Source organism: Patagioenas fasciata, chromosome Z (genome assembly GCF_037038585.1).
Source record: "Patagioenas fasciata isolate bPatFas1 chromosome Z, bPatFas1.hap1, whole genome shotgun sequence".
Classification (NCBI taxonomy): Eukaryota; Metazoa; Chordata; class Aves; order Columbiformes; family Columbidae; genus Patagioenas; species Patagioenas fasciata.
The window spans coordinates 29,773,799-29,789,968 of record NC_092560.1 but is presented as its reverse complement, the minus strand read 5'-3'; the positions used below and the strand labels follow the sequence as shown (position 1 = coordinate 29,789,968).

The following is a 16,170-nucleotide window of genomic DNA, read 5'->3' as shown; positions in this document are numbered from 1 at the left end:
CGTTCCATGGAGATATTCAAAACCAGACTGGACATGATTCTGTTACAAGTGACCCTGCTTGAGCAAGGAGATTGGAGTAGGATCTCAAAAAGTCTCTTCCAACCTCAGTTATTCTGTGATTCTGTTGATTGTGAAGATATTTTTTGTTTTGTTTTGATTTGTTTTTTTCTTTTTAGCCATTCTCTACCTCCTCCAGGCTCAGTGTGAAAAAGCTCAGAGGAAGAAATTTTAACTTTTTATTTAACTTGACAAGTAAACCAGTCAGGGTCCTCCTATATAATGACTATGGGAAAGATGAAGAAGAGCTGTGCTCACAAAGAATCAGGCAAATTTGGAGAATTTAATAGTGGGTAACTTACTGATATTCACTATGGACAATAGTTTTAAAAACATAATAATGAGGATCTCTTTGACTGGTGATTTGTCTAAGTGAAATGGGAGCTGCTGAGACATGCTTTCAAGATCATGCTGTTCTCAGTCTCTTGTCACAGACCCATGCCAGTATAAAAGCAAGGGGCAAAGGAGCTCTAATATTAAAAGCAGTATTAGTTGGAATGACGTTCATACTGCTATTTCTGAGTTCAGCCTGGAATTGTCCATTCTGTGCACACAGGAAGGCCTGGGTATGTAGCAGGGCACTGAATCCACCTCTGGTTTTAGATTTATATATAGTTGTGGTTTGGGATTAACTTAGTTCCAGACATGGATGATAAAGAGTATCACATAATTAGTTCAGGCAGTTAATGATGGCTGATAATTTAACATGCTGGGAGGTATCTGCTCTTGACCATACACTAATATGTATTTGCCTGCAAATACTTTTGAAAGTTTTTTACTAAAAAACAATCATCATGAAAAGTGACATGCTACAACATTAACTATTCTGCTAGATTCAGGCCTTAAAAAAAATAGCTCTTTCGCAGACAACCCATGCCTAGCCTTTCGTCTCACCAATACTGTAGGCTGGAGAGATGAGACCACGGAAGACCCTGTGCCAGGGTACCTGTGCCTGTGTCTCCTCTCTGGCCCAGGTTCACCTGTACCACTCAGACAGCATTGCTGTCTGGTGGTCTACAGAATGCAGCGGTTTGAGGATGAAGCAATACTGTGTGGTGGGAAGTGAGAAAGTGCTGAAAAATATTTTTCAGTTATGTTCTAAGCATTAATACCCTTCCTATTGCATTTCATGAGTATCATCCATTTAAAACCACAATATTTTCAGTGTTATAAGAAATTGAATTATGGTGTTTTACCTTTATAGATAGTATACACGATTATCTTGTTAAATCTGTGTTCATTCTTAAAGGTCATATAACAGTGATTCAAGGAGTGGGTCTGTCTTTGGGATTGTTTGTAATACTTAAAATTTATTTTTTACACCTAACTGACCTCATTTTGAGTCTGTTATGAGTCCCAGGCTAATTTAAATAATACCAGAGTTTTGGAAACAGAATCAAGTTCCATGAGATTTTCTTTATCTGTGTTTCCCATCTGGCTTGCATTTAATCCTGTGTTTGCTGCTTATGTTTCTCAGAAAGTCTTATAATTGCTTGGAATTTGTATGAACAGTTCCAGTCTGGTGCACAATTAGAGATGCATTATAAAATTTTCATTGCTTGATTTAGTTGAAATTATAAGATGGATGATAAACAATAATGACTGTAGTTGTTCCATGTAAGAATGACTATTGGAAATTTGAAGGAGGGAAAATTTAATTGTGACTATTTATTTTTCTTTTACTCCAGAGATGAGGGTAAGAGGAATTATAGTAATAGAATTTAAAATAAGTGCTTGATGTTCAGTGATACTTTCCTTCTTTCCCCTATAGCTGCATATCTGAAACTAGAAACCTGTGATTAAGGGTATGTTTATTGCCCCTTTAAGAGGTTGATGTGGGTTTTTGGATGATACACAAATATAGCATGTGCTTTCCCTTCTCCAGAAAAATAAATGCAAACATGTTTCTTGTTTTTATATATAAAAAAAGCTTCACTTGTTGACTTTTTTTTGTTTGTTTGTTTGGCTGACTTGCTGACAATACAGGGAGGCATATGTCCAGTAATGATTGGCAGCTGGCATCAACAAGCCTTGGAAAAACCTGGTGGATTACTCAGTAGGAAATCATTTATGCTGAATGGTACTGGTATGAGGTGCTTTTGAAAAGAACTTCATGTTTATAGCTTGTCACAGTGAGACCTAAAATGCCTGATCATTTTCGTATTTGTTTGGCTAACTGCTATGGTTTCAAAAAGTTGTTAACGTCTTTAGCCATGTTTGCTGTGAAGTCAGAAGGATCTGTGAAAGGAAGTGTTGTGCAGCTCTGAGAATTCCCAGTGTAACAATGAAAACACTTGTTGACAAGGTATGAACAGGAGATCCCGTCTGGTTGTGCAGTACTGTGCCTTGTGATATTTGACCTAGTTGAGGTACTGGGAGCTTTTTTAATGCGGTTATGCACATCAGTGAGGTTGCCTCATTGTGAAACAGGTTGAGTAACTGTTTCAAGTCTCTGCTTTGAGCAGAAGGACATTTTGGTGTACATTTTTGGGTACGTTTTTGTTGGTTTTGATCATATTGCTATAATAATATTCTTATCCAGCACCTTGTGGTAAATAATAACAAGGGAAAGCTGCTATGGATTTGTTTATGGGTTTCTACACCACTGACCTTGAGGAATGAGGGAAGAAGGTAAAATACCCCCTGTATCTCTTTTTTTTTTTTTTCCCTTTTTCCGAAGTCCAGCTGGTAATGTCCACTACAAGAGCAGGCAGAAATGTAATCTATTTTTCTGATACTACTCAAACATTTGGCAGAATTGGAAGAAAAGTTTAAGGACAGGAATCTGATATGTGACCTGGTTCAAAAAAAGTGTCTGTAACTAAGTGTCATGTTGAAACAGTAAAGAGATATGACAGCCTTCCTACCCCTTATGTTCCTATCAAGAATTCCAGGTTCATTGCTTTGTCAGGAGGAGACCTGTCAGTGTGGTGGGGGGCAAAATATTGATGTGACAGGTGTAACATAAATTACTTGTGTATTGATTTACACCAGTGAAGATCTGTGTTTCCTGCAATAAACAGCGTATTCCATGTTTGGTTGGGTGCCAAATGAATGTATAATTTGTGCCTATGGAATTTTTTAAACCAGTATTGCCGAATAAAACAGCCACCAGAACCTGGAGTATATTTTCTGACAGATACAGGATACATCATGATGATTGCATTCTCTCGCAAAGTAAGCAATAACATCAGCAGATCTCTCCCTTATGTATTTATTCAAATTATTTTGAAAGTTTCTATCTATTACATGGAAAATTTCCTTCAGAAGCATGCAAAGTGAATGAATTCCTCCTCTGAACATATGCATTTTCACTATTTTGAATAAACTGTCTGATACTGGCATTCAGTTTGGTAAAGTAACATCTCTTTTGAGGCCAAAAAAATTAGACAGTGCATTGCAATGGGCTTAATGCAGAATCTGAAGAAAAAAAATCATAGTATTGTTCATTCACAGTATAAGTTCTCGTCACTCTGTGTTCTAGTGCATGTTTTTGCATAAGAGAAATGATTGCATAGGTCAAGACAGATCATGGCACTTCACTGGTATGTTTTAAAATAATAAAATCATTTTGGTCGGAAGAGACACTCAAGATCATCGAGTCTAACCATAACCTAACTCTGACACTAAACCATGTCCCTAAGAACCTCATCTACATATCTTTTAAACACCTCCAGGGATGATGACTCAACCACTTCCCTGGACAGCTTGTTCTGGTCCTTAACTACCCTTTCTGTGAAGAAATTTTTTCCTAAAGTCTAATCTGAACCTTCCCTTGCGCAACTTGAGGCAACTTCCACTGGTCCTATCACTTGCTACTTGGGAGGAGAGACCAACACCTTCCATGCTGTAACCTCCTTTCAGGTAGTTGTACACAGCAATAAGGTCTCCCCTCAGCCTCCTTTTCTCCAGGCTAAACAGCCATGGTTCCCTAAACCATTCCTCATAAGACTTATTATCCAGACCTCTCAGCAGCTTTGTTGCCCTTCTCTGAACTGTCTCAAGCACCTCAATGTCTTCTCTGTAGCAAGGGGCTCAAAACTGAACACAGGATTCAAAGCGCAGTTTCACCAGTGCCAAGTACAATGGGGCAATTACTCCCCTAGTCCTGCTGGCCACAGTGTTCTTGGTGCACGCCAGGATGCTGCTGGCCTTCTTGGCCACCTGGGCAGGCTGCTGGCTCATGCTCAGCCGGCTGTTGATCAACACACCAGGTCGTTTTCTAGCAAGCAGTTTTCCAGCCACTCTTCCCCAACCCTGTAGCATTACATGGAGTTGTTGTGACCCAAGTGCAGGACCTGGTACTTGGTCTTGTTAAACCTCATACAGCTGGCCTCAACCCAACGATCAGTCAGTCCAGATCACCCTGTAGAACCTTCCTACCCTCCAGCAGATCAACACTCCCACCCAAAATGGTGTCATCTGCAAACTTACTGACGGTGCACTCAATGCCCTCATCAAGATTGTTGATAATGAGATTAAGCAGAACTGGCTGCAATACTGAGCCCTGGGGAACACCACTTGTGACTGTCCTCCAGCTGTGTTTGACTCCATTCATCACAACTCTTCAGGCCCAGCCATCCAGACAGTTCTTTACTCAGTGAAGAGCACATCCATCCAGGCCATTAGCTGCCAGCTTCTCCAGGAGAATGGTGTGGGATACAGTGTCAAAGGCTTTACTGAAGTTGAAGTACACAACATACACAGCTTTTCCCTCATCCACTAAGTGGGTTGCTTTGTCATGGAAGGAAATCTGTTCACTCAAGCAGGATCTACCTTTTAGAAACCTATGACTGGGCCTGGTTGCTTGGTTGTCCTATATGTGGCACGTCATGGCACTCAGGGTGATCTGTTGGATGACTTTCCCCAGCACTGAGGTCAGACTGACAGGCCTGAAATTCCCTTGGTCCTCCTTCCAGCCCTTCTTGTAGATTTGTGTCCTATTTGCCAACTTACAGTCATCTGGGAGCTCCCCATTTAGCCAGGACTGCTGATAAATAATTGAAACTGTCCTGGTGAACACCTACGTCAACTCCCTCAGCACCCTTGAATGGGTCTCATCTGGCCCCATCAACTTGTGGGTATCCAAGTGGTGTAGCAGGTTGCTAACTATTTTCCCTTGGATTATTTGAGCTTCATTCTGCTCCCCATCCCTGTCTCCTGGCTTAGGGCGCTGAGTACCTGGAGCACAACTGATGTTACTATTAAAGACTGAGGCAAAGAAGTTATTTCGTACCTCAGCCTTTCCCTCATCCTCTGTCACTGTCTCACCCCGCATCCACCAGAGGGTGGAGATTCTCCTTAGCCCTCCTTTTGTTACTGATGTATTTACAGAAGCATTTTTGTTCCCTTTTACAGCAGTAGCCAGACTCAGCTCTAATTGGGCTTTGGCCCTTCTGATTTTCTCTCTGCATAGCTTCATGGCATCCTTGTAGTCTTCTTGAGTAACATTTTAGTGTAAGTTATAATTTGCAGCTTCAGAGTGGCAAGGCATGGGCCTATTCTTTTGATGTTGCTGTAAAGTCTTGAGGTAGGAAGGAAATGGGGACATTGCACATAGTTTGTTGTAATGTATTTTCATTTTCCGTTGTATATAGACTCTACCACTGAGCAAACCAGGACAACATGGATGGAGTGTCCTGTACCCAGTGTGTCTTATTCAGGTCATATTAAGGAAGAAGACATTTCACAAAGTGAATTTAATACTGTTTAGTTTAGCCTAGGATGCTTGTTCATATTTTTCTTCTCTCTTGGGAATCATAAAATACTAACAATGGAGCTCCATTGGAGTATCTGAGTGTTAAATATCAGGTAGATGGATTACCTTAAGCATTCACATTTCTAAAGGTTGTTCACAAAGGCACCAAACCACTTTGGCCACTTTTGGAGAAAGTTTTCGAGCCTCTTAGACCTTCACGCAAAAAATGATTGCCCATGAGGGGCACAAAGGACATGAGCTATTTAATGGAGTTATCTGAAGGACCAGAACAGATTCTTCATGCTTGAACCAAAATGACAATAAATTCATCCTTATATCAGAAAACATAAGATGAAATAGAATGGTTTGCCTCTTGAAGACAGTCTTGCTGATTTTACTGCAAGTTTATATTTGTGTTTATGCTGGGTCGGCTGAGATAGAGTTAATTTCTACACTGCCAGGATGGCTTATCCAGAAATAACCAAAGGGATATTCAATACCATATGAGGTCACGCTCATTTATATAGGGGAGGAGCTGGGGGGGTGGGTCTGTCGCGCTGGTTCCACGTGGTGTGGCCCAGAGCAATTGGGTCGGCAGCTTTTCGACAGTGCAGTTTGGTGCTTTTGTATTTTCAGCATGAGTTGTGGCTGAGGGCAAGGAGAAGGGGTGGTTTCTCAGCTAGAGCTGTGTCCGGTGTGATGGGAGAGTGTTTTGGTGTGAGCTGCGATTGGGAGCCCGCTCACCTTTTCAGAGGGAGGGGCCCTGTTTGGTGGGATTGCCATGTGGATTGGGTTGCGCTGTGTGAACATCACTTTTGTTTGTTTTTTTTGTAGGTTCTTTGGTTGTTTCTATTGTAACTATTTTTCCCCTCCCCCTTTTTTTTGTGGGCTGGGGGTGTGGCTGAACTACGACAGTGTTTGCTATTCATTACAACCTTGAAAACTAATATAGCCATTACCCATCCATCACTGAAATGTAATAGGAACACAACTGATATTTGTCAATAGTATAATTATCAATTATTAGAAGCAATGTGCAGTATTTTAAGGCTCATTGTAAACACTTTTCAAAGTCAAACTAGAAAGTAGTTCAATGGAAGTTTAATCAGTATTAGCGTAGTGAGAACATGGGCATACACCTTTACTTTTGGAAAGCTTCTTTGCGTATTTAATTCTTTTGTAGTGACCTCTTGCTGTAATTTCTTTTTCGAAAGACAATAAGCAGAATGGAAACTCAGTGGAATTAGGGTTTTTTTGGTCAGAAGCGTCAACTGGTTTTGAGATTTGAACTTCTGTTTCCATGGAGTCCAGATTTCAGTTATGATATTTGTTGGTTTAATTAATAATAAGTATAATTTTATGAAAGCTACATCACCTGGTAGACTTAACAATTTTTATCTAACTACTTTGGAAAAGAAATGCTGGCGGTTATAGCCATAGCATTTGCCAAAACAAATATAGTTATGATCCTGAGCTTGTCAGGTGCAAGAGTTTTCAATGGTTCATATTTCTTTACTGCTTAGCATCTGCTTTCTCTCTTCAGCTCTACACTGTCGCAGAGCACCTGCAAAAAATGTGTGGTGACATCTCTGCAGCAAGTTCTGCTTTATACTAGATCCATCTTTCTGGTTTGATCTCTGACTTTCTGAAGTAGCATGTAGGGTCACAAAGACTTAGGAGTACAATGTTGATTTTTTTCACAAGGACATTGTCAACCAGTGCCTGTACACACACACACAAAACCTCCTAGAAAGCAGTGCCCCAGCTTTGGACTCCCCAGGTGTGTCAGGTCACGTAATAGTGCAAGGGTCACAGTGCATGTTTTTTGTCACATTTCCTGCATGCCATTGGCAGTAGTCAGGAGACATCTTCATGTAATCAGTGCCTGCAATGTCTGCAAAGGGAAGTTACGTAGGTACAGGCCATACCAGGAGATGGACCATTCTCCCAGTTACGAAGGAAAGGAGAGACATCCAAATTTCTTGTAACATGGGAAATGTTTCTGTTTGACCTCAGAGCTGACTCTGTGGTACAAACAGAATGGATTTTTGGATATCTCAGAATATGAAGTGTCTTTTGTACCTTCTCACAGATGCTGCTTGCTCCATTTATCGTAAGATTGCCTACAGCTGCAGGGTTACATGACCGAGGAAAATGTAGAGAAAAAAACCCAGCCAGAATATTGTAAGCCTGTGGTGCTACAGGTGACCTCTTGAAGTCTGATAATAACAATTGTTTAGTATTGATCAAAGTGGCAGTGGCAGTCGTGGCAGTGGCTTGCACTGTGGGTTATTTCTGGAGACTCTGAATAGGGTGGTGAGGAAAATTTTTCTAGTTCACATAAGCTGTGCAGCAACCTACCAATGTGATTTGCTCTTTAACTGGGAAACTATTAGAGATCCAGGACTTTAAACAATTGAAAAAGATCATGATGTAATGAGGACAGTTTAAGAAAAACTATTTTTCACAAGAATGTGAAGGATTTACTCTGACTCACTGGTTCCGGGATTAGTAAAGCAGCTAGACAGACATAAAATCCAACGATTATACTTTTTCTGATTTATACTTTCTAAATGTAAAAATTCTTCCAGAGCTAAATTAAAGTGTTTTTTAGAAGCTATTTAATTTTATCTCAAAACATTCCAAGTCATCTTGACTTTTCATAGTTAGCTGTTTCTCTGTTCCATTCCCCTCACAGTTAGAAAATTATGCATTATTTCAAAATTGGATTTATCTAACTTCACTATCCAGCCACTGATTCTTATTACACCGTAGGCAGGAAGGTTAAAAAGCTTCCAAACACCAATTATCTTTTTCTTTTGTGAACTTCTATACACAGTGATCAAGACAGTTCTCATTCCATACTCTGAAAGCTGAATAAACTGAGATCTTCCAGGCTTCACAGGGTAACATTTGTCTTCCTTTTGTTCTTCTTCAAATTTCCTATTATTTTTCCCATCTTTTCTTGGCACTGTGAATAGTAGAATATGACAAAGAAAAGGACCAGGTGTGGAGCTTGACCCAAAAAATGGAGTTGCAGTCATAGTCTTAACCCAATGTGTTAACAACTGGTTATTCTTCTGAACAGTGAGGTTATCGTGTCTGCCAAAGAAAGGTGAAAGAGTGGTACAGCTGAATTAGCTGGTGAACTTGCAGCAGAATGGTGTCCATCTGATCTCTTCATACTGTGTTGACAATGTAATTTTTGCACCAAGAATTGAACATCTGAACTTTGGATCAGGAGTCCGCTTCTCCAAAGACTTTTTTCTTGTTGTTACAGGGTAAATAATTATTTGGAGAAGCAAAAAAGTTTTTTTCACTTTCAAATATGCAGAATTTGTGAAAAAATAAAAAGTCATGAGTGTTTCCTGAGTGTTATCTTACAGTGCCTACTTTTGTGTCTCTTTGGTCTTCTAGAAGTACTGTATCCTTACAAGCCAGATAGTAGAGAAGATAAAGTTGTTAGATGTGTGTTGCAGAGAATGGAGAGGATCTATGGTGTGTGACCTAACTTTCTGTCTTCTCCAACATGTGACAGGGAATGGCTGTTTGCTTAGTACTGAGAGTGAGTGAGTGAGTGGTGACACCTTCTTCTCTCTCCTTTTCCCAGCAGTAGCTTTAGCCCAGAACAGAACTGTTGCTGATAGGAGGAGGGACAAGTGGAGAGGGTGGCCACTTAAGCTGTGACATGACCTTTGGTGCCTCCTGTACTGGTAGAAGCCCATTTGCCTGAACGGACAATGGCAGCTTTTAGGGTACATCGGCAGCTGTCCATTCAGGGATGCTGGAAATTAAGAGGCAGCTGGTGTTGCAGAGCTGAGTTGAGTAGACTGCTGCTGTAATGATGGGGAGTGCAAGGGAACCTGCTCTTCAGACACTATTGTTAGTGTACCTATTTCCAGATATTTAGATGTGGGGCTAGTACTTCACATGCACGAAGTTTTAAAGCCTTCCCTTGCCAGCTAGCCCAGAAATGCCTTTGTAAGTAAGTGAAGAATGTTGAATGCCATGGCTATTAAACTTTAATCAGGTTGACATGTAAATAGTACCTTGGCATGTTTTTGTATACTTAACATATTACAAAATACGTTAAGTACACAGAACAGGTAATGTATGTAGAAAGAACATCTCTTGATGTGCTTGACTGATTACTTAATATTGATAAGTGTGTTGCACCATGTTCACCATTGCGTTATTTCATATTATGTCAATAAAGCATCATCTAAATTGATTCTTTTATGCTGAAGGTAAGGGAATGATGAAGCAGCAATTACTTACAATCTCAATATTAAACAAATTTGAGTGATTTTATAGCTGTAAATTCTTAAGCATTTTAAAGTGACAATTGTACATGTAAATTATTTTTAACTGCATTATTTGTATGCTGAAAGCAGTCAGAGTAAAAAAAACAAAACAAAACAAAACAAAGCCAACCAAACAAAAAAAAACAAACTCAAAAATCTACCTATCACGTATGGCGTATTATATGGGATTTCTTTTTTCCCTTCGTTATTAAAAATTAAGAGTACAAATGGACTTATGTACAGACATATATTACGTTACTTTATATGTAAACTCCTTAATATGTAGGAGGAAAATCAAAAAGATTAAAGAGTATTAGAGGTCAGTATTATTTAACCTACTTAAAATTAGTTGGATCCTGTGGAGAAATGTTGACAACAAGCATCAAATCAACTTAGGCATTTCTTTTGATGTTGAAGCCTCCTTATGGGCTTTTAGGATAAAGGCAAATTCACTGGTTTCCTACTTTAGTGTAATCCTGAGCTAGTCTTACTTGAACTTGTGTGTTACAAGGAAATGTAATCATGAATTTAAAGCAAGAGCTCTGAAATTAGTGGGTGTTGAAAATACGCTGAATGAATATTTCATTGTTATGATGAAAGTCACGTTCCACTTAGACTAAAAACTTGTTCCTAAGATTTGGATATATAAGATAAGCAGTAAGGAAATTAGGTTTTACTGAAATGTATAGAACAGTCTGACTGTACAATCTCTATATGAAATAAAATTCAAGATTATTTTAGGCCACAGGAACTGTTTTACCCTTTAAGAATTGTAGCTGATAGAATAGGGAAGATTAAGACTACACAACTGTGGGTTTGGTTTTTTTTTCTTTCTTTTCTTTTTCTTTCGTTTTTTTCCTTTTCTCTCAATATTTCACTATCAATACAGAAGTTCAAGCATGGAAATAGTTGCTGAGTCATGAAAGTGCTGTCATTAGTTTAGTTTTTTTTTCTAGTTCCTCAAACTGCCGTAGGCTCTCCGCTGCTTATTGGTGTTATGGTGGGTTTAGTAACAAAATACACCTGGAGAGCCTCTTGTGTATAGTAAGCCTTAGCAGTGTTCTTTGTTGCATATTTTGTCTATAACACTGCCTTTTGTTAGCTTTTTCCCTTCCTTAATCTGTCTCTTTAAATACTTTCAGTAAGATAAAAAAATGAGAAGTAGGGAAAGGGAAGGTTGATCATAAAAGATAAAATTTGAACTTACCTTTAGACCCAGCCTAGCTGTTCTGCTACATACTCCTGTTAACTTTAACAGAAAAGACTAGGAGTAATGAGACATATTTTGCAATCACAGCAGTTTCAGCCAGCCCTAGAATGGGAGCTAAATATACCCATATATAACAGACTTTTGGGAAGAGAACACTGAATATGAAAAGTAGTTGGCTGAAAAAATATCTCTGTAGTGCAGCAGTATCCTCTTCTTCCAACCCTGTGCTTCTAGCCCTCAGGTATGGTGCTTTTTGTTGCCTCAGTGTCCTGTCCCTGTCTTTGCATTCCTAAATTTTGAGCGCTCTGTCTGGGAGGTCACTGGAATGACATGACTGTATAATGATTAAGACCACTTGGTGATACACATGATGTCAAAAGATAATATAAATAAAAGTGTCGTCGCCAATATTAGTCCTGTTATTTTGGTAAATAAGTGTTGTATTAATTGTATTAAAGTATTCTGTTTCTAAGTGAATGTGACATGAGACCAAGATCTTAGTCTATTGAAATGAAACAAATTGCTTGCATTTCTTTTCAGATTTTCTCTGTTTCCCATTTATGAGTCAGGAGTCCAGTCTGCCAAGTTTCTTACCCTCCTGTCACTCTATACCTGGAGCTCCCAGTATGTATCTATGCACTGTGTACAGTACTGTATCTTTAAAGAATAAACTAGATAAAATAAAATATCTTCATTACTTAAAGAAGACTGTCTTCTTATATGACCAAAAGCAGACTTTCTCTCTTTCTCACTAAGCAGTCTTTCATGGATTCTCAATTTTGTAATTTACTCTAAGAATGAAAAGAGGAAATGAAAATTAGGAAATACTGGTTGGCCAAATCAATAATTCTCCCTCTCTAATTTCCTTCAAATTTAAGGACACTGTAATTTGTTCTTACCCAACATTTAGCAAAAAGCAGCTCCTATTTAATCTCTGTAATCCTGGCTTTGAAGCTGCTGCTACTTTGTAATTTTCTATATGAGTAGAAATCACAGCAGTGGTTTTGATTAAATGATTACCCATAGCCCTGCTCTTGAATGAAAAGACAGATCTACTCTGTGAAGATGCAAGTAAATGCTGTGAACTTGGTAGCTTGCTCCAGGGTGAGCAAGTTCTGAATATCTTTATGCACTATTACTATGAATTACTTGTGACACAAAATTAGTATATTACTTTCTTTGACTAGGTCCCTTTGAATAAGGGGCAGGAGGAGGGTGGCAAAACCTGATAAATGTCAAACCCCTCTTTAGTGGTTGTGGTAAGAATTTGTGTACAGATGGAAAGGGAGTGCCTGTGTCAGCAAGTGCTACCTCAGAAAGAGCTTGAAGAGTCTGAAGATCTTTCTGCCTTTCTTTGTTGAGCTTTGAAGTGCTCATTTTCACTTTGACGGGTTTTCCAGAATGGTTTGAATCATGTCAAATCTTCTTTTAATAAGAGGCTGACAGCCTGTTGTCTGAAAGGAAATTCTGCAACATATGAACATGGAGATATTTAGCATGATGTTTGTTCTTAGGTTTTCTCCGTTTGTTTGCAAGCAATTTTGTGGGATGAGGCATTATGTTCAGTGGCACCCACAAAAATAGCAACATAAGATGAAATGTTTGCAGCTCCAGGAAAATGAGTGTGAAAAGTTAACAGATTGATTGACTTCATGTCCTATGTAATTTCTTGCAACTTTGTTTGGAATTCTGTGTTTTTCTTGATTTCCAAAAGCACATTTTTTTTTTCCACGTTAAAAACCAAAGTCATACTTGAGTAGCATAGTTGTTCTTTATGGTTTGTGGAAAGGGACAAAGGTAAATGGTTTCCCATAGCAACATCTTATACCCAGTGATACTGATGTATCTCTTCTTGATATTGTGCTATATAGGAAAATTTCAATTTCAGGGCTTGCATCTGGGTTTATGGAAATATTATTTGTCTAGTTGTATTTCTTCATCTGTTAATACCATATAAGGTATAAGAACTGTGCATTTTCCGTGCTTGTTTGTGGCCTTTGCTACTATGCTTTTGCTTGTTGCCTGTAGTGTAGAAATCCACTGGCCTTTAGTAGGAGTTTAACTTCTGGAATTGGGAGAAAGCAAAAGAGCAGAAGGAATCAGAGAGAAAGGAGTTCGTAAAGGGAAAGGTCAAAGGAGGGAAAGATAACAAGAAACTGAGAGACAACTTCCTCTTCTGAAAAAGAAACAAACAAGAAAAGATTAGAGGAAAAAAAATATACTAAAAAGGAACTGATATTCATTACCAACACTATTAACAATAGTGTAATGTTTACATTGTGGTAATACTCAGAGGCTTCAGTTGTGCCATGCACTTTCCATAAAGATACTACCTCATTGTTTCTGCAGACTGATCTTCCACTTGCCCTCATTGCCTCCTCAGACCTCCCAGTTGTCCTTTTGTCTTTCCATCCCTTTCTTCTCTCATGAAATGGTCACAGAGAATTTCTCATTTCACCCCTGGCTTGCAGAAGCAAAGCTGTATTGTCTTTGAAAAGCTGACAGTCTTTGGGAACAGAAGAACCAGTGATGAAAGGAAGAAAAAAGGATATGGGGCCATGTAATGAAGAAGAAGAAGGTGCAGACTGAAAGGTTAAGAGGTTGCTCCCCATGAACCTCACGACGGGACATGTTATGTGTGAAGTCACTCCTTCTCCTTATTGTATCAGTATGATCTGGGTTAGTTTAAACACTTGAAATAATTGTGTTTTAAAATCTGGGTCATTTTGACAGAGACAGTCTAGAGATAAATTTTTATATGTGCTGATCCAATTCGCCTCAGGAAACAGCATCCTTGATATTGCCAGTGACCTCTAACCAAGCTTTGCAGCCATGTAAACAAGATTTTTTTTACATAGCTTAGCTTTTAGCATTTTTAGTATTTTGCTGGAAGGTTGCAAGCCTAATGTAGAATAATTGAAAATGCACTCCTGCATACTTTCGAAAATGGGTACAACTTAGTCTTCAGACCAATGTGGTACACACAGCATAGTATGGTATTACCTAAAATGCATGTATCAGTCTTGAGCTCCTTGTTGATTTATCACTTTAGAAAGTGGTAGAAAGATGACATTCTTTAGTGGGCATTTGTCAAAGTCACTTGGCATACTGTTCTTTTGGATAGTCTGCTAAATGGGAGCTCATCTCACACTGTATATGATAAAAGCTTTCTGATGCTTATGACCTTAGTGGTAATATTTTATATTTGTAAGTCTTTTCATAAAATCTCTGTATTGGTCCTGTTTTTTTATCTACCAAGGAATACTCATCAATTAAATGCCTCTTGTAGCCTCTGTTTACTACAGAAACTTATCATGAGGAGATGCTCTTTAAGAAATTTCCTACTCAGGTGGTGACACTGTTAAATGAGCATGCTATCCTTATGCAAGAAAGAAAGAAAAAACCTGAAGAAGTACAAGAATCTTTCTCAACATTTTATGCACATGACACTTGAATCTGTGTGATTCGAGCCCCATGTATAGATTGGACATAGGCATGTATGTATTACTTGGAGAACTGTCTGTTTGCCTTGGTAGGTTGGTCCTAGTGTGGGAAAAAAGGAACAGAAAGTGCTAGGATGTACGGTATGACTGACTTAACTAAAAAATATTCTGTCAAAGGAGTGTGTCCATAGCAGAACTTTTGAAATGTTGGTTTAGTTAGGGAAAGTCACAGATTGTATTTTTTTGCTCAATCACTTACTCTTCATCTGCACTGTTGACTGAAGATAATTGCAACCTATATAGTTTGTTTAAAACATTCATATTTTGAATACTAACAGTTTGGCAACACTGATTTGCTTTGGATTGGTGTGGTGAATTCAACTGTGGTTATACATGATCAGTAAAATTTCTTCTGTATTATTTAGTATGCCATTGTACTGCAAATATTTGTGCAAAGTATAGATTCCATATTCCATTTCTCAGATTCTTAGAATTGTTTTGTAAAGCCATAAATTTAGTCTATGAAAATAAAAGTAAACATGCTGAGCTGTAGCAAGTCAGTGTTGTGAGAGAAGGCACACAGTGTGATGAAGTTTGTTTTCCTTTTTAAATATACAGAAAGAGATTTAAACCACTAGGAACATCTCTAGGCAGCTATGTTTTTGGATTGATCTCCCTATCCCACAGTTGCCACTCCTTATCCAATAAGCCAAGTCAAAAGACTGGCAAATGCTGTCTCTGATACATGTGTTTAAGGGTACACACATACCCACAGCTTTGTGTAAATCCCATTTGATAAATATTATTGCATGGAAATAGCTCACATCATTCAAGAGCCACATTGAAAGGCCAAAAACACCCAAGCAGACTCTGCTTGGTCATTATTTCCCATGTCGTTTTTAGCATTCTTCTCATATTATGTTAAGATTCATCAACCACAACTTCAGCTCCAGCCTGTTTAAGGCCACATTACCTTGGCAGCAGTGCTCATCCAGCGGTTCTTGGTGGAAATTAGGGATGTTGTTCATGCTGGTTTTTTTTCAGTTATGATTGAAAATACTCAGAAAAGAAATGGTACGTTACTGCTTTATCTTTGCTGTTCTCCCAGTGGGTGGTAGATTGAGGAAAAGTTAAATATTAAAACAAAAAATTAAACATGGCTTTTCATTCTATCCTAAAATAAAATATTCTTGCAGGGATTAAGAAGTCTTGTTATTGGCAGATCTCCTTTATGAAAGTCATTAATGTAAATCCTTTGTAAAATACAAAAGTAAAAGCATTTGAACAAATAGGTCCGTGCTTCTGGAATTGCAGGTTATGCAAACTGCTGTTATTCCTGATAGAAATGCTGACATCTGTATTTTTATTTATATTCCTTGATCAAGACATAGAAAGACAGAAGGACAGAGTAACCTAATGAATGGTCAGTTCCTGTTTGAATAATCTATGCCAATTTGA

General features: G+C 38.5%; 1 long non-coding RNA gene across 1 annotated transcript; it reads right to left on the bottom strand.

Moving 5' to 3' along the window:
- Nucleotides 1–8,359: 8,359 nt before the first annotated feature.
- On the bottom strand, nucleotides 8,360–11,463 carry LOC139826523 (uncharacterized). The gene is made up of 2 exons (XR_011736634.1): nucleotides 11,267–11,463; nucleotides 8,360–8,857 (listed from the first exon to the last, which is right to left on the bottom strand). It is a non-coding gene; the product is annotated as an uncharacterized lncRNA (long non-coding RNA).
- Between the last annotated feature and the right edge of the window lie 4,707 nt (nucleotides 11,464–16,170).